Raw genomic sequence first — 22,948 nt, 5'->3', positions numbered from 1 at the left:
GGGGTCTTTTGTCCTTTCCTATGAACTTTAGGATTTTTGTTTCTAGTCCTGTGAATAATGTCACTGGGATTTTGATGGGTATTACATTGAATCTGTAGATAACTTTGATTAACACATCCATTTTTACAATATGAATCTTACCAATAACAAGCACAGAAAGGCTTGTGTTCTGGTTTTCTTTATTTTCTTTGTTCTCAAAGTTTTCACTGTAGAAATTTTTACCTCCTTGGCTAATGTTTCCTAGATGAAGCTGTGTGAATGGTATGTTTTTTTTTTCCTTTTAATTAAAAAAATAACTTGCAAAATAACTGATTTCCTTATTCCTTTTTAATGCATGCTTGGCTTTGTTTGATATCCTTCATTGTTTCCATCTCCTATCTCAGCTGTACCTTTACCTCAGTATTGTCTCTTCTAATTTCATATCACATGTGTTTTACTGCACTCTTCATCCCAATCCAAAAGCTATTTTCTTATTTCATGGATCCTTTCTAATTTCCTGGCCTCTATCCATACTCACCCCCACATATTTAACAATTAGAAGCTGGAATCCACATCCAAGAGCAAACATTCAGTGTTTATACTTAGTCTGGGTTAGCTCACTTAATACACTATTTTCCAGTTCTACCATTTACTTGAAATTTTCATAATTTAATTTTTGTTGTGACTGAATAGAATTCCATTATATATATCCACCACATTTTTATTATCCATCATCTGTTGATGAGCAGCTAGGTTGGTTCCATTTTCTTGTTATTGTTGAAAGAACATCAATAAACATGGGTGTGTAAATATTCCTATGATAAAATGTAGAGTTTTTGGTATATGACTACCAGTGGTATAGCTGGGTCATATGGTATTTCAATTTTTAGATTTTTGGAAAGGCTTCAAACTGTTTTCCATAGTGGCTGCACTTGTTTATACTCCTGCCATCAGTGAACGAGGGTTCCTTTTCCCCATATCCTCAGCAGCATTGGTTGTCATTTATTTTCTTGATGAAAATCATCATTCTGCTGGGCGGTGGTGGTGCACGCCTTTAATCCCAGCACTTGGGTGGCAGAGGTAGGCTGATCTCTGTGAGTTCGAGGCCAGCCTGGTCTACAAATTGAGTTCCAGGAAAGGCGCAAAGCTACACAGAGGAACTCTGTCTCAAAAAACAAAAGAAAGAAAGAAAGAAAGGAAGGAAGGAAGGAAGGAAGGAAGGAAGGAAGGAAGGAAGGAAGAAAGAAAGAAAGAAAGAAAGAAAGAAAGAAAGAAAGAAAGAAAGAAAGAAAATCACCATTCTAAGGTGAGGTGGAATTCAAAAATAGTTTCGATTTGCATTGCTCTGATGGCTAAGGATGTTGAACATTTTTAAAATATTTATTGTCAATGTGTATTTCTTTTGAGAACTATCTCTTCAGTTCATGGATTCTTTCACTGACTGACTGCGTGTGTATGTTCATGGGTGTATACAGGTGTGGACGTGGAGGCCCATGTTTCAATACTGCATGTCTTTCTCAATCATTCTTCACCTTATTTTTTGAGACACAGACTCTCACTGAAGAGTTAATACTGATTCAGCTAAGCTGGCTGGTCAGCAAACCCCAGGGAATCCTCCTGCCTTTGCTTCCTTAGTGCTGAGCTATAGGTCTATGCTGCTCCTCCTAGCTTTCCAAATGTGTTCTGGGCAATTGAACGCAGGTCTTCATGCTGTGTAGCAAGCACTTTACCAACAGTCCCCAGCTGACCGTTGGGGATTTGGGATGGTTCACTTTTAAAATTTCATATATTAACCCCTTGTCTGAAGTACAACTGGCAAGGATTTTCTCCAGGATGGAAATTCTTCAAACAACAAAAATCATCTGATAACAAAAGAGCCAGTAAACTGAATTTACAGTTCTCTAAAGCTACAAAAATGCTCAATAAATATTTTGAGACACGTTCGACCCCCCCCCCCTTAGCTACCAAAGAGATGCTGATGAAAATTCCTTTGAAATTGTATCTTGCCCCAGTTAGAACGGCTCTCATAATCCAAAGGACAACCAAAGCTGGTGTGAATACTGGGAAAGAAGAAAACCCATTCCTGTTGGTAGGAGTGCAGACCAGTTAGCCACTGTCAGAGTCGAGCTGTCTCAAAACACTTCAGATAGAACTACCATATAATCCAGGTATACACTTGCGAAGGACTGTGAGTCAACCTACTTCAGAACTCCTTCCCCATTCATGGCTATCACTTCATTATTTACAACAGCCAAAGTCTGTAACTAAGACACATGTCCATCAACAGATGAATGGATAAATGAAACATGCTCCTTATATACATTTATTCAGCTTTAAAACAATGAAACATGGACATCTGTAGTAAAACGGTTGGAACTGGAGATCATTTTGCTAAGATACATACACATGTATACGTAGGACTTGAAAGCAGAGAGAGGATGATGAGAGGGAAAGAACCAGTGTTCGTGGAGGGAGATGGGGAAGGGGCGGGGGTAACAGATACATGGGAGATGAAAGCAGAGCGAGACTGTCAGGGAGGGAGGCCAGCAAGGGGACGAGCAAGGGCCACAGGGGACTGCGTGGGGAGGAAGATGATTTAGAACAAATGACACATGTGTATGAAAAGGCAATAACGAAACCCACTCCTTTGTTTGCTAACTTAAAACGTAGTTTTAAAAAAAAAAAACTCCATAAAATAAAAATAAATCCACATAACATTATTAGAAAAGAAACGTTTCTCTTTTAAGTTGATTTATCTCAGGTATTCGTTACAGTGACGAAAGCTAACAAGAAAGGATCTTCTACAGTTTGATGATGGAGCTAGGACATTTGTCTTTCTGTGAGAAGGGCCAGGTTCCTATACTGTCATTGTTGGGATACACAGGCAGCAACCGCGTGAAAATGAATCAAGTTCTGTTTGATTTCCAGGGACTGCAGAGATGTGATGGAATACTTAGCATTTGAAAAACAGATCGAAGCCTAGGATTCTGGGTCCTGGTTGTGGGATTTTGGCAAAGCAGCTTGACCCTGCTGGGTCTGATTATCTGTGGGACAAGGGTGGCTATTTTCTATTTTCACCGAATTCTATCAAACAGTGGCGTCGCCTGGATGCATATGCAGCATAAGATCTGTGAAAGCATCTGAAGTATTACTTACATCTCTATATATTAATTATCTATTTCAAAATACAGGGTCATTTTGTAACTTTTCTCCTTGACTTAAATATTTTCCTCCAGCTTACTAATTTTTGAAAGTTTTTAATCCTATTTTAGAAATTTCCTGTTTTGCAAATTTCTTTGTAAAAACGAAAGTAAGCTGGGAGGTAGTCTACTTTGCCAACTTCTTAAACATACTTTTTTTTTTCATAAGTCTCTGCTAGACCACATATATGACATCATGGTTCATTCTTATATGCAATTCATCCTTGAATCTTTCTGTAGTTACGCTGACACATTGCCCTCTCCTCCCTCAAAATATTCCTCCAGTGATTCATACTAAAATAAGAACACACTTGGAAGTGGCTTTAGGTGATAGCTTTGAGGAGGGTAGGTGGGAGCGGAGTGAGATCGACGTTTATTGGAATTTCAAATTTTCACACGTACTCTGCCCAGACCACAAATATCTTCATGCAGTCATTCTGGGGTGGGGTTTAGATGTCGGTAATCTTAGAGTATTTTAAAACACTGAAGGATACCCATCTTTAGAACTGCTGACCTCAGGGATAAAATATTCTGTAATTTTGGCTATTAGTGACATGGGAGGGGCACCCGGGTCTGCCCAGAGACCGTGAGTCATGTCACAGAGATAGCTGCTCATCCTGGCAAGTCCCTCTTTGCCATCTGATGGTTTTGCAGCAACAGGGGGAGTTTTCAGTATCCACCCTGCCCCAGGGAGACGGAGGCATAGTATAGCAAATACTGTTTGTTTTTTCCTCCCATAGCATGTTCATCTCAGTAAAATTGCTAATATTGATACACAGCCATTTATCAATAACCTATAACTCAGGCAAGCCACATTCTCATCCCTATGGATCTATGCTTTAGTTGTTAACTTCTTCCTCAGAGCTTAGATTTGACAGACTGACTGATGTGGGATTGCATTTCTTAAGTACTGATGCTCATTCAGTTTTGAGATTCACACAATTTTGTATGCAAATCTACATTTTATTGCAACAATAATTAGAAATAGTTGTACTTTTAAGTTGCTTAAATTATTTTTTTTATCAAGTTTGTGTACTAGGTAATGACTTACTTAAAAGTATTTTAGTTTCCTATAGGATCTGAAGAAAGGAATGAGTAATCACACACAATGCTACCATATAGGTTAGCAGCCTAACACGTCCTATTTCATATTGTCAGAATCTTTCGATGACGTAAAATTCTTTCACTCTTATGAAGCCTAGACTCTCAGCAGCCAACTCCCTTGGCTACAGGAATAGAAGCTAACTCTTGGGAATTTTTTGGTTTTATCTTCTCCCTGCTACAAACATCGCCCTCCAGGGATTTTTCTGTCCCTCCCTCCCAGGATGCTAAGGGTGGCAGTGGGATTACAGACATGCCCCTCTGTGTCTAGGTAGGTTGTGAGAATTCCAACTCTGGTCCTCACACTTGCACAGCAAGTGCTCTGTGAGCCATCTCCCCAGGCAAAAAGTGTACCCTGGGCTAAACTTGTGATCCTCCTGCCTCTGCCTTTTCCTCAGATCCTCCTGGCGTGGACCAGCACAGCTGATGCTTTAACGTATTCTGGCCATTCCAACTGTTCAAAGCATAAAGGATTTTCACAGTAACACAGCCATCAATTATTCTCTATAAAATGCAGTTATGAACTAGCCCTTTAGTGCCAGAGATTTTAGAGATGTTCACATCCATTCTACTAATATGTTCCTGTAAAAAAAAAAAAAATGCAATTAAGTAGATCGCCGACAACAAAACCTCCCAAAATATCAACAGCCATTCCACTTTGAAAGGAATTCGACACAGCAGCATCGCTGTCATTAAGTCAAAGAAAGCAGCTGGGAAGCACCATCCTGTCACTCCCCAAGTTCTGCAGTGTCATCAAGGGTCCTGTCGCTGTTGGTTTGCTTGGAAGTAGGGAGGACACAAGGTGAAGAGAGGACCAGCTGTTCTGGTTTCTCACAACAGACCTTCTGTTCCGTGCGGCACGGTGCAAAGTCCCTCCGAAGAGGCATGGAGTTTAGCTCTTTTGCAGTGCTGTGAGGAAGTGTGGTCTCATTCCAGTTCACATGTGCCTGGAACGTGAAGGCATTGTGTTTCCTTAAAGGCCACGCCCTCCCATTGCTCTTAAGTGTAGGAATCCAGAGAGAGTGATGAGGGTCTTAGCAGTGGGGACCCAGATGGGTAGGATGGACATTCTTTTGAAGTTCTATGCAAGGTCTCCACTTAACCTTCCATTTCTTATTTGGGAAGGTCTTTTAAAAACTTTATTTTTAAACTCATAGAAAACAGCTGTGGCACTGAGGAGGCTGAGGGAAAAGGATACACAAGTTTCAGGCCAGTTTGGTTTACACAGGGAGATGCTACCTCAAAGTATATGTACGTGCATAGCTCACAGGAGAAATAGAGATACAATGTTATAAAAACATGTGAAAACTCCTAAGATTCTTGCTTTCTTGCCAAACCCTTGGTGTCATTTCAAAATTGCCTGTCGGATTTTCTGGATCTAGAGTGCTAGACAGTTATGAGCAGCCATATGAGTCCTGGAAATGGAACCCAAGTCCTCTGCAAGCACAGCAGATGCTCCCAACTGCCGAACTATCCTCTTAGCCCCAAGTATATGTAATTGTAGTAGTAACAATTAGGATATCACAAAATAATATAGAAAACTTGTCAGTGGAAACTCAGAGTAATTTGGGGCGGGGGGGGGGGGGGCACAAATGTAATCTTGCCTGAAATAGTTGAACAGTACTTGTATTTTCTAAGAAACTTTGAGGTCATTCTTTTGGAATGAGCATGCTGTGCTTGTTCTGCCCAGATTAGGACCCCCAAAGAGACCACCAGGAGACCAGAGATATCCAGAATGCAATAGCAAGGTTTACTTCTCCGTGCAATAGGAGCTAACAAGGAACCCTCGGCCACAGTGCCCGGCGCATCGAGGCAGGGAGGAGAGTTCTTCTTTCTTGGGGAGATTGGCTTTTGAAGGCAAAAACCACAAAATTCTTCAGAGAGGAGGGGGTTTGTACGGGTCCACCCGTGATTGGTCCAGTTTTCCTGAACTTGGACTTTATCTTATTTTTTGCTCTGTCAGGAGTTTTACAGCCCATCTCCAAAATTTGGTCATGTTATCTTGGGGGAGGGGGGGGGAGTCTCATGGTTAGTTACCACCAGACAGTCTGATTTTGTACTTTTAAAACTTCTGACTTCATCCTGTCTAGGAATGGGGAACTGACTCGGTTCTGGCTATTTTAAGATGTCCCTTTCCTCAGCTCTCCGAGCCTTAGGGGGAACTGGGGTAGGGGTCTCTCAGTGCTGTGTAACATCAAAAAGTCACACCCATGATTCTATCTATAGGATCATTTCCATCCTCTCCTCCACCCACAGTCTTCCCATACGTGGGTGGAGATGCCCACAGGGAAAGGAGTATGTGTCAGCTTAGGATTGAAGTCAATGCCACAGTCACAGCTGACAACTATGTGTACAGGTCAGCAAGATGGAAGCAGGCGACCCATATTGAAGACGTGTGTACATGTATTCACACATACCCAGTGATGGGAAAGGAAATGAGAATGAAAACCAGGAACTTCTTGCTGAAGTCAACTGAGCAAAGATTCATTTGTTTTTTGATGTATGTTTTGCATATAGTTTTCTTCTTTTTCTTTTTGATAATGACACTGGGGATTTAATTCACTGATTTTATTTTTTTTTAAATCTTTTAGAACTCATTGTTATTACTTAGTTTTAATTAACTGATTCCATGATTAGTTCTCATCTTATCTGTGTGTTCTCACATGTATTTGTTCTGACTCATTAATTTCTGTGTTTATTATTATAGCTATTTTTCTTCTTTTCCCATGGTTTGTGCCCAAAGTCAGTATATGGAACCTGCATTATCTTTTAGCTATTTTGAATTTTTTATACAATTCTTTATTCTAAAAGCATTTATGACGGGGATTTAAGATTTTAAGTTTAAGTAAACAAAGCTATGTTTAAGTAGAATGACAATTTTGTCTCTCATTTAAAATTAACTTCTCTTTTCATTATATTATGATCAAAAAATTATATTTATTTTAAAATTTTTAACAGAGATTTTTTTTCTGTGCTAGGAGCAGAACTCAGGACCCCATGTGTACTAGGCAAATATCCTACCTCTTACTAAACCTCCAGCTCCTTTGAACTCTTTTATATAACTTAATGTGCAATCTGCCCTGGGCCTTGTACCATGTACCAAGGAACATGTTTACATATATGCACCAGATCCAGCTAAGCAATGTTGATTAGGCCTTTCTTATTCTTATTTACTTATACATTTATCCATGTAATCTATGTTTAATTGGTCAGGAATATTTCACATCCACAGTACTATACAATAAACAAATCCCTTATAATACTTAGTTAACTTAAAACGATTTTGAAAAGCCATTTTCATATTTTAGCATTTTGTTCCATTTCTTGATGTGGTTGGCATAGCATGCACATATTTACCAAAGAATTTCCAGACAGCATTTTAACTTAACCACAATTTGATAAAGGTCAAAGTTCAAGTAAGTGCCTTGCTTTCTAGAGGTCAAATTCTGCTCTCCACACAATGTAACACTTGTAATAGCAATGCACATTCTTGCTTCATGAACATCTCTCTTTACAGTGAAAGTGCGTGAAAAATTTAGCAATTCTTTATTATTTTTGAACTGGACATAATAAATCAAGTGAAAGGAAATGGTAAATACAGTGTCCTATTTATGTGGATAAGACTCTCATATGCTTAGTGTCAAATTCCTTACATTCATAAGGTGTGTAGGGTTTTTTTTTCCCCTAAAAGAATGCTTGCTTACAATCAATCATTTCCTGTTACTTGTGCAAGTGGACACTAGTGTTATACATGATGAACAGATCAAAATATTGAAGGGGCTGTCAGAAAAAAACAATGTTCTACCCTGATCTCATGCAGTGAAATATGCAAATTTAAAAAATAATACACCGTGAAAAAGAAAACAGGGTGAGTTTTTTTCTGGAAAAAAATATGTATAGTGTATAATAAAAAGGTCAAATTTGTAGTCATTGATATTATAAATATATAATCACATAAAATTGTTAGATACTTTAACTATCTAAAGTGTGCACACTACAATATATAAAGTAAAAAAAGAAACAAAAACAAACCCTACATGCCCATTAAATAGATACAAAGCCTACAGTAGTACTATAAGGAAAACACTTTTTTTTTCAACATAATATTCTTATTAATTATTTGGGAATTTCACATAATGCACCCCAATCACACTCACTGCCCAGCCCTCCCAGGTCCACTCCCATACACACACACATACACCTGTGACCTTCCCCAAAGAAAAAGAAGAAAAAAACATATACCAAGTCCAATTTGTGTTGCCCATATACTCATTGGAGCATGGTCAAGCTTCCAGTGGCCAGCCCCCTAAAGAAAACTGAGTCGGAAGGACAAACATGGTATGTACCCACTCATAAGTGGATACCAGATGTAAAGCAAAGGATAACCAACCATAGTATTCACTTACGAGTGGGTACATACCATGTTTATCCTTCTGAGACTGGGTTACCTCACTCAGGATGATATTTTCTAGTTCCATCCATTTGCCTGCAACTTTCATGATGTCATTGTTTTTCCCTGCTGAGTAGTATTCCATTGTGTATGTGTACCACATTTTTTTTAATCCATTCTTCAGTTGAAGGGCATCTAGGCTGTTTCCAGGTTCTGGCTATCACGAATAATGAGAAGCCATCAACTGTGAAGAGCTGTGCTTCAGCATCCCTATCACAATTTTTAAATGTTTTCTTCAGTTGTTTCCAGTCTGGACTGTTTCTTTTTTTGGCAGGAGAGGTGTTGTCACAGAAGCCTTCTATGTCCTTCTTTCTCAACAGAGTCTGCAGTCATCAATACCGTTGCAAAAGAAGCTTCCTTGACCCTTACAGCCAGCAGAAGCACAGATTGTGGACTCCCACATGGTTTCTGGTAACAACATGGACCATGGAGATCTGTAGGCCCTCCAGCATCGGCACGGAACACTGACCTCAGGGTCTCCTGTGGCAGTACAGGACCACAGGCATCAACATGGCCCTTCGCAGAAGTATGGACCATGGACACCATTATGGCCCTCTCTGGTAGCCTAGGCCACAGACATCAACATGGCCTCAGGCAGCAGCCCAAGCCAGGACACCCATTTGTCCTCCAGCAGGAAAACAAACCACAAACAACAAGATAGTCTTAGGCAGCAGCATAGACCACAGACATCAACATGCCCCCACCACTGCCACCACCACCACCATCACCACCACCACCACCACAGGCCACGTGGTGGTATACAGTAGCACAGACCATGGACATCAACATGCCTCCACCACTGCCACTACCACCACCACCACCACCACTACCACAGGCCATGTGGTGGTATATAGTAGCGCAGACCATGGACATCAACATGGCCTCCAGGGGCAGTATGGACCCTGGAGGTTTTTCAAGAAGGCCCAATTGAGAAAATGAAGTCTTCTTCATCTTAGACATCTTGTCATTGCTCAGAGCCAAGGCAATGGTGGGGCTGGTGGTGTGTTCAGGCAAGCTCCAGGCTGCTGTGCATCACCCTGACTGCCCTACCCAGCAACAAAAAGCTCCCCTGTCTACCTCAGCCTTCTCCTACGCCTGTCACCACTGTAGCATCTCTAGTTCCACCTCTCTCCACAGCACACAGGCCACTCTGTTTCAACATCTTTCCCACCTCTTCATCACATATTTTTTCATTGAAATGATATTGGAAACATACCTATTTCCCAAACAGCTTTACATGCAAATATTCATTGCAATAAGCCAAATGGTCTGGTTCCAGGTTTCTGGTTTCTGAAGTGCCATAAATACTGGACCATTGCTAAGACTCTCTTAGATATCCTACTGTTGCCCAGAATCAGGATAATTTTTGCTGCTAGGCGGGGTGTCTGCTGGCAGGATCCCTGTGAGACCCAATCCAGCACACATTTCCCTGCCCTCAGTGTCACCATGCACCATCATGCTTGTAACCCAGGGCAGTGACTTGGCCCCACACTCTCCTTTGTGGTGATATATTGTGTCCCCCAATATATTTTGTACCCTAATAAAACTTATCTGGGGTCAGAAAACAGAACAGCCACTAGATTAGATATAGAGACCAGACAGTGATGGCACACACCTTTAATCCTATCACTCTGGAGACAGAGATCTATCTGGATCTCTGTGAGTTCAAGGCCAAACTGGAAACAGAGCCAGGTATGATGGCACACGCCTTTAATCCCAGGACTTGAGATCTCATGCCTTGCTTGGGAAAGACACGTGCCTTTAATCCTAGGAAGTGATGATAGGAAGCAGAAAGGTATATAAAGTGTGAGGACCAGGAATGAGAGGCTTTTAAGCTTTTAGGCTTTTAGCAGCAGTTCAACCGAGACTCTCAAAGGTGAGGACTCAGAGGCTTCCAGTCTGAGGATTCCTGGATACAGGATCCGCTGAGGAGTTGTCGAGATGAGGTTGGCTGTGGCTTCTTTTGTTTCTCTGATTGTTCAGCTTTCACTCCAATATCTGGCTCTGGGATTTTTATTAATAAGATCTTTTTTATTATTATTATTTTGCAATACAGTTCAGTTCTACATATCAGCCACGGATTCCCTTGTTCTCCCCCCTCCTGCCCCCCCTCACCTTCCCCCCAGCCCACCCCCTATTCCCACCTCCTCCAGGGAAAAGCCTCCCCCACAGACTGAGATCAACCTGGTAGACTCAGTCCAGGCAGGTCCAGTCCCCTCCTCCCAGGCCGAGCCAAGCGACCCTGCATAGATCTTTTAAGATTCGTGTTATACTCCTTCCTCCAGCAGAGCGAGCAGCATGGGCTGCAGCAGCAGTAACTCCATGCTAAGGGTCAGCCTGAGAGCACAGAGCAGGCCTATTCAGTAATAACATGTTCTTTGTCTGCTGTGGCTATGCTCCCATATCGCTCCCACACCCTTGACCACAGTGACTCTAGTTTTGCCCTTCTCTGCCTCAGGTGTGGCTTGGCTCAGCCATCTTTCCTCCCAATTTCGTAAGTCCACTTTTCAAAAGTATCTTCACATAAGACCTGATTTTTTTTTTTTTTTGCATTTTTCTTCATTGTTGTTGTTCTGGAGATACTGTTGGCTCTGCAGACTCCTCTGCCACCACCACATCTCCCCTCAGAGCCTCCATGGATCCCTCAAGCTCCTCAGAGCTGCTCACTAAATCCCACTCCCTAAATCCCACTCAAAAAGAGCCATTTATATGAATACTTTGGTAAATAGAAAAACATTTCCTGTATTGTCAAAGCTGGTAAGAATGTCTTCAACATTTAAGGATCCACTATTATGCCTTAGGGAGATACTGTATTCAGGATAAAAGATGCTTGTATACTGGACCCATGCACCAGCCTCTTTTTTTTTTTTTTTTTTTTTTTTTGGCTTCTGTGACTAAGAACAGATTAAATTATTCAGATTGCTGTTTCTGTTTCAGAACCATGCTGTGGAACAATCTTTGGACACTGCAATATGTATTGCTCTCATTGTTAATAAAAAGCTGATTAGTCGATGGCTAGGCAGAATTTTCAGAGCAGAGAGAATGCTGGGAAGGAGGAAGGTGGAGTCAGAGGAGTGAGTACAAGCCATGAGCCACATGGCAGCATATAGATTAACAGAAGTGGGTTAATTTCAGTTATAAGAGCTAGCTAAAAAACAAGCCTAAGCTATTGGCCGAACATTTATAATTAATATTAAGCCTTTTTGTGGTTATCTGAGAGCAACTACCAGGACACAGAAAAACTCCACCTACAGAACCTGTTGAAGGAGCTTTCACCCAAAGACCACCACCCCCTGGTTGACACCACCAGTTATGCGACCCTTGCCCACATCTTCCATAGTCCCTCCAACCCCAGTGGCCTAGACCTGTGACTCCATCATCAGAGCTGACTGGATTTGGAGGTCCCTCCACCACAGCTCTCATCTGTCAGGACCTGCCAGCTTCTTCCCTGTCAGGACCTGCAAGGCCTGGCCTCAAATCTGTACGAAACCAGGAATATTATTGGAAACAAAACTTCAGAATGTTAACAGTATTTCTAAATGATACAGTTGTCTTTTTCTTTTCTCTTTATAATTTAACCATTTTCCCCTGCAGTTCTGCACTTGTATCCCCATTTCAGGGTGACTGTCCAGCTGCATTATACACATTATAATGTCACACATGACTAGACTGAATGATTCATTTAAAAAAGCTCAGATATGCCGGGCGGTGGTGGCGCACGCCTTTAATCCCAGCACTCGGGAGGCAGAGGCAGGTGGATCTCTGTGAGTTCGAGGCCAGCCTGGTCTACCAAGTGAGTTCCAGGAAAGGCGCAAAGCTACACAGAGAAACCCTGTCTTGAAAAAAAGAAAGAAAAAAAAAAAAAAAAGCTCAGATACACTAAGCTAACACACAAAGCTTTAAATTATTAAATCACTCACGAACCATCTCAGTAAGGATGGTGGAAATGACCAATCAGCAGCTGGATCCCTCTGCCTTAGTGGGTTTTGATTAAAGGCTCTGGAGATGGGTGATATGCCAAGGTTTTTCAGGTAAGGCACTCGTGCCTGATCTAATCCTTCTTTTGTGATTATTGAGAAATGTAGAAGGTCTTCAAATTCACTGGACCCAGGGACTCTATCTCATAGCACTGTCAGTTTTCAATGAATCTTTTAATTCTGGGACGTTAGGTTGCTATAGAGTACAGTTAATTTAATTAAACATGATAGTTAAATACAGAACATTTTTTAAAGCTCGAAGTAAATATGCCTTGTATTAGTTTGGGTCACTATTGCTATGATGAATACCATGAACAAAGAAAGTTGGGGAGGAAAGGGTTTATTTTGCTTACACTTCCACATTGCAGTCCATCATCACTGAAGGAAGTCAGGACAGGAACTCAATCAGGGCAGGAACCGGGAGGCAGGAGCTGATGCAGAGGCCATGAACAGATGTTGCTTGCTGACTTGCTCTCATGGTTTGTTCACCCTGCTTTCCTATAGAACTCAGGACTGTCAGCCCAGGGATGGCACCACTTCTAATGGGCTGGGCCCTCCCATATCAATCACCGATTAGGAAAATGCCCATAGGCTTGCTTACAGCCTGATCTTAGGGAGGCATTTTCTTAGTTGAAGTTCCTCCTCTCAGATGACTCTAGCTGTCTAACACAATGCCTCTAAGAATGATAATCGTGATCATAGAAATCTGTTTGATGCTCCCAGTTTTAATATTCACAGATGTTACTTCAGGCATGTTTGCAATTCTTTTTTTTCCCCTCAAGGAATATATGAGATGCTGGTATTCTTCAGAACAAAGCTTTCAACCAATTGCATTAGAGCTCTGAGACAGTAGTTTGTTTCCTGTAAGTGTGTTATGCAGAACTGAACACTAATCTGATGAAACTATTAATTTTGCACTGGGAGAACAATATTCTCTCAATCAATGACGGGCAGCATCAATCAATCAATGACGGACAGCTTTGAATCTGGTCTATAAAGCACGTTACCTGAATTATCCACCACACACAGCTTGAGGATCCATATTTGTCTTGCATTCCTCACATTCTTATTACACAGAACCTTAGTTCTGTCACTGTTGGCCCCAGTTCTTCCTACCTTGGACAGCTTTGGGGCAGGATTGTAGAATCATAAGATTCAAGTGTCAAGACTGATATTCCTGAGCATACGGAGGGCTATGGGTCAACAGGAACTCTCATTCCTTGCTTGGGGGATACAAAAATCCTAAAGTGTCTTTGAAAGACGTTGTGAAACTATCTTATAAAAGAAACACAGGGTCTGGGAATCACGCGTCTTAGTACTTGCTCAAAGGGCTTGGAAACATAGGCCCCCACAAAAACCTGCGTGACAATGTTTATTGGAGCCTTATTCATAACTGACAAAACTGGGAAGCAACAAAAGTGTCATTCCATAAGTACGTGGATAATCCTGACAGGAGAGAGCTGTCAACTCTAAAGACATTTAGGATAAACTAAGCTATTATAATCTTTCCTACAATTTCTCACCCTCTGACAGAACTTGACTTTACTAGACATTAAGAGAAAAACGTTTGACTGTGAGGAAGAGGTGGGGATTAATACAAATAGAATGTGCAGTCTGGAAGCCATGTGAGCTTCAGAGAGAAGTACATTTCTGTTCTTTGGTTCCCAGTGTTTCATTGAGCCACACAACTTAATACTTTTAATGAAGAACTGATCAATTAAACTCTGTATTCCTAGCTAGTAACAGTTGGAAAGAAGGCTATAGGAACAGCATCTATTATGACAGGGTGAGTTTGTAGCTGTCCATACCCTGGTTTCAGAGCTGGACTCAGGCTGGGTCATTTGAGAGGGCAGCTTGAAGGGAGTGGGAAGCTGAAATCAGACCAAAATGAGTCATGGAGCAAGTTGGAGATAACAGAGTGAATTCATCCAGTGTAAACTGTTTTGATAAGCCTTTTAGAGTTGAAGGGAAACAGGGAAGGCAGTTTAAGTGAGAGGGGAGCAGACTGGAGTAGGATTATTGTTTTTAGGATAAGGAATGTGAAAGTGTTTTTAAAAGGAAGGGGAAGAGCCAACAGAAGACGGGGGTTTGGGGTGAAAGAAGTGGATATAATTAAGAGTGAAAGTTCTCAGAACAGACAGGAAGAGGGTGGGGATCCAACATGCAAAGAGAAGGCTTATCTTTTTTTTTTTTTTTTTTTTTTTTTTTTTTTTTTTTTTTTTTTTTTTGGTTTTTTCGAGACAGGGTTTCTCTGTGTAGCTTTGCGCCTTTCCTGGAACTCACTTGGTAGTCCAGGCTGGCCTCGAACTCACAGAGATCCGCCTGGCTCTGCCTCCCGAGTGCTGGGATTAAAGGCGTGCGCCACCACCGCCCGGCTAAGAAGGCTTATCTTTGGACACATGGGAGACAAGTTGACAAGAGAAAAGAAGGGGTTAAGGTCAAAGAGATATGGAAAGGGGCGAATTTGAAGGAAGTCTTGCTTGACGGTATTTTTCTCCTTTAAATTTGAGAGTTGGCCAACTATTAAGTGTCAGAGAAGTGGTTAGGTCAATCGAAGTTAAAATAAAATGGTTGCAACTGATGCAGAATGGGAAACAGTGCTGATAAAGTCCAACTTCACTGTGGACAAGTGCAGAGGGAGGATGCAAACTCTAGTAAAGCCCGGGTAGGACTGTGCTGAACATTTCCCACTTCCCACCATTTTTTTTATGAGTCTAGTGCTGAGTTCCATCTCAAAAGTGCTGTTGGGGAATAGACCTTCTTTCTTCATGATCATGAGAGTTTAGTGATGAACTTGTTCTAAGAGGATGCCAAGTGGTGGCTAAAAGCGACTGGAATTGGAAATAGATCCGTGTTTTCCGGCTGAGCTATTTGCAGCAGGCTCTTGAGCATGCTAAGAAAGCTTTCTGAAGCTCAGTTTTGAAAATTGTAAAGGGAAGATAGGATTAAATGAGACACGCCATTCTTTTGATTATTGTACTATTGTCTTTATTGTTGCTGTAGTCTAGAAGAGAATCTACAGTCTAGGGGGAGATTTCTAATAGATTGTACCTTTGAAGCTGGTCTCAGTACTACCTGCTACCCCATCTGACCTTTTCACACCAATATACACTACCCCACCTAATACGTTTGTTATATTCCTCCAGTGAGAAGAATTGCAGTTCATGCTCTTGAAACACAAAAAAGGCTTCTGGCACTGTTTGACCACTAGTCACACAAAATTTGACGGAAGTGGTATTGAATGACCTTTCAGGCAAGGAAACAGAAGAAGACTTGTCTTCCATTTTGCCCCATTCTGGAGTCTTGACCTGTGGTGTGACTCAACAGGTAGCTTTTGGATTCTTGAAATCTGAGGAGTACCTAATTACATCGTGCTATAACATTGAACACAAAACCTGTGAGACCCTAAGAAGAGAGAGAAATGGTTGGACAGCCCCTACTGCTACAGCTCTACCTTCTTGGAGACACATCTGCCCAGCCACACTACTAATGTGTTCCTAGTAAGTACAAATCATGAGAAACAATAACACTGTGATGAATTTAAGATGGTAACTTTGGGGAGATTTGTTTTATTGCCCCAGTAACTGACCCAATGATTTTTTTTCCTAGCCCTTCTCAGATTTCTTCCTTTTAAAGGTTCCCTTAATCAGTGGATATATTGCATTTACTGTCATATTACATTTACTAAGAATGGGATATTTAATTTCAAGCATTGACATTTCCCCCTCTCATATTTATGACTGAAAATGAACTTTCTTTGGTCTGTAGGGTAATAATTCTCACTTCTTTTTTTAATTTTCCTTATTTCCAGCTCTTCAGGGAGAAATGAATCTGAATTTCATAAAGGAAAGCTACAGCAAAGGAGTCATACATTACTTTCTGGATCAGTCAGTTGCTAGAATCAGTAACATCTTCTTTTACTATCAGTTTATTTGAAATTACTTTATTATCAAAAAAATGTGTTCTCCAAATACTTCAATAGATCTACCATTTGGAGATAATCCCAGTTTTCTGTATATTGCCCACTTCTGTTCACATCATTACTTTGATCCTAGTGCACACAGCTAATTCTTCACATATTTTACAATATGATTTCTCATTTTTGGTGTGGGTAATGGTTTTACCAGTTGTGACAATGTGGTTCTTATTATATTAATTTGCGTCTTGCCTCTCACAGTCAAACTTCCTCAAACATCTGCTCTCTGTGTTCCTTTTTGAGCCAAGTTGATGATGGTAACAATGATGCTGGAAATCTTCCTCCTCTTGTCTTTGCTCTTTGAAAAGGGATTTTAATGTGCCTGCTTTCCAATTTTTGCTTAATGCCAAAATAATGAAATATGTCTTATTGTCTTTTGATATAGAATTCATTGTCTTAATTTGCAAGTTGGCCTTGGGAAATGTGTGTTATCAAGGAAAAGAAACAAGCCCTTTTCCCTTATTTTCCTTCTGGAGTAGACATGAGTCCTTCTGGAAAGTGGTTGGGAGATAAACTTTTGAGATGATGGAGTCATCCTGCCAACACTACAACTTCTCTTTCTCCCGTTTCCAACACTGGTTCCCTTTGTGGGTCTCAACAGTCGTGTGGTTTCTTTCCTAGAACAGCAGCGAAATTTGCTCTTAGCCCTTCCTTTCCACTGAAATATAAATGACTATCACTGGCATATGCATTGTTTGTAGTTTGGAGGATTGAACCTAAAGTTTTAGGTATGCTGCATGACCCCTAATCCCAAGCTCCAGCGCCATGAAATATATTTTCAAAAGCTTTTTCCACCCACTGAAAGATTTCCAATGAAGTATTCGTTTCTTTAGTTTTAGTACCGCTGTAAAGTGGCATTAGATCTTACATAGTTCTCCAAGATTACCACTGGATCAAATAATTATATTATTTCAAACTCAAATGTGTACATTTCCTGATATTGCTTTTATGTAAGCTCATTTTTACTCAGATTTGGAACTAAGTTTGTTTGTTAATGAAAGGAAAAAAAGGTATTTGGTACTCTCAACCAATTCTTACCAGTAATGGCAACATGCCTGTAATCCCAGCACTCAAGATAGACACAGAAGGGTCAGGAGGTCCTCAGGGTTGAAAGGTGCATACTGAAGCCTTAGCTACACAGTGGTATCTTTTGTCAGTCTCTTACTCTACTGCAGACAACCAAATAAGCCGCCAACAAACCAAAACAAATAAACAAACACCTCTGTGTGCATGTTCCTTTTTGTCATTCTGTGAGACTCTCTTAATACAGAAAATTTTTTTTGCATAACTAATGTGTAAAATCTGGTTGCAGAGTTCAGTGGTGATCTTATGTCTCCCCTGTGAAACCTGGCAGTGAGAATCAGTAGGGAAGATGAGGAGAAATTTATTTTCATGCTGCAGATAAGTGAGACCATATTATCTATAGCCAGCTGATCCCTGAGATGACCACAGGGAAGGTGTGTCTTTGACAGTAGTCCATCTTTAGGGAGGAAAAAGAAGGTAAATTATGTTGTGGATTTTTTCTCTGCTCCTGAGAATTCTTTGCCTGGCATGGTGGCACACACCTTTATTTTCAGCATTTTTGGAGGCAGAGGGAGGCAGATCTCTGTGAATTCAAAAAATTCCAGCCTGATCTACATAGTGAGTTCCAGACAAGTCAGGAGTGCATAGTGAGCCTCTGTCTCAAATACATATAAAATAATTCTGTTCCTCCAGCCTTATTTGAGCTGAGTGCTATTTGTGAGTAAGATATGTAGCCTGTTTCAGGTTGTTAGAATGCCCCAGGCTCTCATTCTGCCCCCTGGCCCTTTATAAGCCTAACACAAATGGCTGGAAAATAAAACCCCAATCGTCTTGGTACCTATGCATGTAATATAAGGGTTTCCAGGACACCATTGAAATGAACACGATTTTTTTTTCTCCACCATTGATTCTAGGACATACTAAGGAAGTTGCTGATAATTAGGTGATGGGTGGTTAAAAAAACAAAACAAGCCGGGCGGTGGTGGCGCACGCCTTTAATCCCAGCACTCGGGAGGCAGAGGCAGGTGGATCTCTGTGAGTTCGAGGCCAGCCTGGACTACCAAGTGAGTTCCAGGAAAGGCGCAAAGCTACACAGCGAAACCCTGCCTCGAAAAAACCAAAAAAAAAAAAGAAAAAAAAAAAAAACATTTCTTGTTTACCGCACTAAGCACTTGCAGACTCCAGCAGGAATTCTTACAAATATTTCATATGCCAGAAGAGCTTAACAAACACTTGTTAAATAAGTACCACTGTATGGTCAAGTGCATGAGTCTGAATCCTCTTCCACCAGTCTCAGTTGTATGACTTCTGTCATCTTTTTCACATCTGTAATATGTTGATAATAATAGCTTCTGTCCATTAGGGAGAATTCAATGTGTTAACACAGGCAAAGTTCTTAAGAAAGTGCCACATGTATTAATAGCAAGCACTGCCTTTAGTCACCCACTTCTCCCCAGCATGCCCAAAGATAGTGCCCACACTCTGGGCTACACCACTAGGCTATAATTAGAGCAATGCTTCTCAGCCTTGGCTTTATATGGGAACCTTGGAAGGCTTTTAAAAATGTTCATGCCTGGATTCCCGTTCCTAATGAGTTTGGTATAATTGATGGGGGGTTTCACTAGAGCAGAGAGCTTCTCAAAGCCACCTGTGTATCCCAAGGCACCTGCACGAAGGTTTGGCTGCCAAACAATTTCCCAGCCATCCTTCAGAGTTCCCAATAAGCTTGAGTCAGTCTCTTCAGACTTACAATTCCTTTTATGCTAGATGAAACCTAGAAAGGTAATGTCTTCATAATCTCAACAACTTTAGGCCTGTATTAAGAGCCTTGTGGTGTGTGGGTTGTTGAATCTGTTCCTGATGCCTCAGCATTGTTTTTGTGTGATATGAGCATGCTGATTAATTATGAATTCCATACACACACTTTAGAAGTGGTGACTGCAGATTTTCAAACCTCCATAACAGGAATTACTGCTTTGACTTAATACCAGGGAATGGTGAATGCTGTCTGAATAGCCATTTGTTTTACTGTGAGAATTCTTTCAGCATGAAGTCGGGACTGACAAGATGAAAAATGGCTTTGTGATTCATTTTCAGACCTGGGCTTCTAGAAGCACTTAAATGTTTTGAATGTCCCCCTCTGTCCTGTAATTGAACTAAATCAGGGCTGAAAGGATCCCAAATATCTGAGCTTGATCCCTGGGTTAAGATATCATACTTTATTTTCCTTTCCACAATGCACTAATGCTGTGGAAATAAACATTACTAAGAAACATTAAATGTGATTAACTGACAATTTTGAACTTGTCATATTCCATTACAAATTGCTTCCAAAAGTGAGGGCAGGGGAGAGGTGTACCTATGCTTCCCACGGGCCACCACACATCAGGTGTATCAAATGAACAAGGTATCCACGGATTCTTGGGGGACATTTCTAAGCACAGACCATTTGATGCCAGCTATTAAAGTCTTTTGTTCTTTTAATACATTTTAACATAACTCTCAAGAAATGTTCTGACTGACTCTGACTCATAGTCAGGGGATCTGGCCAGTGGAACTTCTCAGCGTGCAGTACTTTCCAAGGTATGCAGAGGCAGTTGGAACACGTCAATGTATGCAGCCAGGGAAAGTCAGATGGCAGACACATGTCACCCCATTCAGAAAACACCAGCCTGTGCTTACCAGAAGCCTTATATCAAGAAAGAATGCAAGGCCATTAAGGAAGAACAGACCCTCAATGAAATACATAAACAATAGTGTAAGGTCTACGAAAATAGCCTCTCTGAAACACTTTCTGGTTGCTCTTAGTAAAGATGATGTAGCCTCCAACTTTCAGACGACTGATCCAACATCAGATTTTATTTTTAGTAGGAGTTTAAAATGGAGTTATTCACTCAGCAAATATTCCGTGCCGAGAAAAGACTTCTTAGAGACTGTGCATGTGTGAGTGAGTGTGTGTGTGTGTGTGTGTGTGTGAGAGAGAGAGAGAGAGAGAGAGAGAGAGAGAGAGAGAGAGAGAAGAGTGAGTGTGTGTGTGTGTGTCAGCGCATGCGCCCATGCATGCTCATGCTCATGTGCATGCGCACACCCATAGAGACATTGGCAGCCCTGGAGCTAGTTACTGAGCCATCCAGTGTACTTACTTCAAACTAAATTCATGTCCTCTAGAAGAACAGCCAGCACTCTTTTTTTTTTCAAAGTAGACTCTTTTCTTATACAATATATCCAGATTAGCGTTTCCCCTCCCTTCCCTTCCTCCCCACCTCCTCTCCCCTCCAAATCCACTCCCTTTGCATCTCTCATTAGAAAAGAACAGGCTTCTAGGAGATAACAGCCAAACATGACAAAGTATAATAAGACGAAGGAAAAACTTCCATATTGAAGTTGGCCATGGCATCCCGACAGGAGGAAGAGTCCCAAAAGCAGGCACAAGAGTCAGAGACCCAGCTGCTTTCATAGTCAGGAGTCCCATTAAAAGTACTAAGCTAGCCGGGCGGTGGTGGCGCACGCCTTTAATCCCAGCACTCGGGAGGCAGAGCCAGGCGGATCTCTGTGAGTTCCAGGCCAGCCTGGGCTACCAAGTGAGTCCCAGGAAAGGCGCAAAGCTACACAGAGAAACCCTGTCTCGAAAAACCAAAAAAAAAAAAAAAAAAAAAAGTATTAAGCTAATAGCTATAGTGTATACACAGAGGACCTGGAGCAGACCCATGTAGACCCTGTGCTTGCTGCTTCAATCTCTGTGAGCTCAACGTGCCTTGCTTAGTTGAACCAAAGGACCATGCTCTTCTGGTGTCCTCCACTCCCTCTGGCTCTCATAATATTTCTGTCTCCTCTTTCTCAGGATTCCCTGAGCTCTGAGGGGAGAGATTTGATGGAGGCCTCCAATTTAGACTCTCTCTCTCTCTCTCTCTCTCTCTCTCTCTCTCTCTCTCTCTCTCTCTCTCTCTCTCTCTGCATAATGTCCATCTCTGGGTCTCTGCATCTGTTCCCACCTGCTGCCAAGGAAAGCCTCTGAAATGATGACTGGATAAGGCACTGAACTGTGAGTATATCAGAATATCATTAGGAGTCAGTTTATTGTGTTTGTTTAGACCAGTCATGTTTGATTTTACTCTGGGTTATCTAGTCTCTGGTTCTTGGTTACCTAAGCCCTGTTAGATATGGGTTCCTTCTTATGGAGTGGGCCTGAGGTCAAATCAGACATTATTTGGCTACTCCCACAAGTTATGTGCCACATTTCCCTAGCAAATTTTGCTGGCAGGACAGATTGTATGTATGTTTTATGGCTGGGTTGGTATTCACACTCCTCTTTTGGTAGTCTGCATGCAGAGATGCAGAGCATCTTCCCACACCAAACAGACAAGAATGTAAGGATGAAGGCTCCATCTAGGAACCAGCTCAACTTCTTCATATTCAACAGGTTGTGCATGGATGTTGTCCTGGGCAATGGGACCCCACTGTCAGTTTGCAGAGAGTAACCCTTTGTCTTAGCATCATCCTGGGTTGTTTGGAGATTTTTATGAGACCCCCTTGGCCAACAACTCAATTGAATACAACACAGTTCTGCCACTGGCAGCCTTGCCTGGCTACAAGAGATAGCCAGTTGAGACCTCATATCCCCTATTACTAAGAGTCCTCACTAGGATCGCCTTCATAGATTATAGGAAGTCCCCACTGCACTAGGGTTCCACACCACCCCTCAAATGCCCCTCAGTTCCAGCCATCGCTCTCCACACGCTCTCCCTCAATTCCATCCCCACCTCCTGATCTTTCCCACTCCTGTCCCCACCTGCCCTCACTCCACCTGTAAAATCTAGTCTATTTCCCCTTCCCAGGAAGATCCATGTGACCCCTGACCCCTCCTCTTTACCTAACCTCACCTTTTCTACAGATTGCAACTTGGTTATTGTAGCTGGAGTTTTCCTGCCTGGCCCACAGTCAGGACAAATCTCTCTCACCTGCCAGTCCCACAGCCACTCAGACCCGACCAAGTAAACACAGAGACTTATATTGGTTACAAACTGTATGGTCATGGCAGGCTTCTTGCTAACTGTTCTTACAGCTTAAATTAATACATTTCTATAAATCTATACCTTGTCACATGGCTCGTGGCTTACCAGCATCTTCACGTGCTGTTTGACATCGTGGCGGCTGGCAGCGTCTCTCTGACTCAGCCTTCTACTTTCCAGCTTTATTCTCCTCCTTGTCCCGCCTATACTTCCTGCCTAGCCAATGGTCAATC

The 22,948-nt window shown here is 41.6% G+C and overlaps 1 long non-coding RNA gene across 1 annotated transcript in view; it reads left to right on the top strand.

The window, feature by feature from the left end:
* The window catches only part of LOC128106428 (uncharacterized), a 58,334-nt gene extending 39,688 nt beyond the window's left edge, over positions 1-18,646 (top strand). The window contains exons 2-3 of the long non-coding RNA XR_008216704.1: positions 15,854-16,207; positions 16,519-18,646. This is a non-coding gene — a long non-coding RNA (uncharacterized LOC128106428). The remainder of the gene's footprint in view (positions 1-15,853; positions 16,208-16,518) is intronic.
* Positions 18,647-22,948: the final 4,302 nt, after the last annotated feature.

This window comes from Peromyscus californicus, unplaced genomic scaffold (genome assembly GCF_007827085.1).
Source record: "Peromyscus californicus insignis strain IS unplaced genomic scaffold, ASM782708v3 Scaffold_9__1_contigs__length_137607984, whole genome shotgun sequence".
Classification (NCBI taxonomy): Eukaryota; Metazoa; Chordata; class Mammalia; order Rodentia; family Cricetidae; genus Peromyscus; species Peromyscus californicus.
The sequence above is the reverse complement of the archived record's forward strand: the minus strand, read 5'-3'. Positions and strand labels throughout refer to the sequence as shown.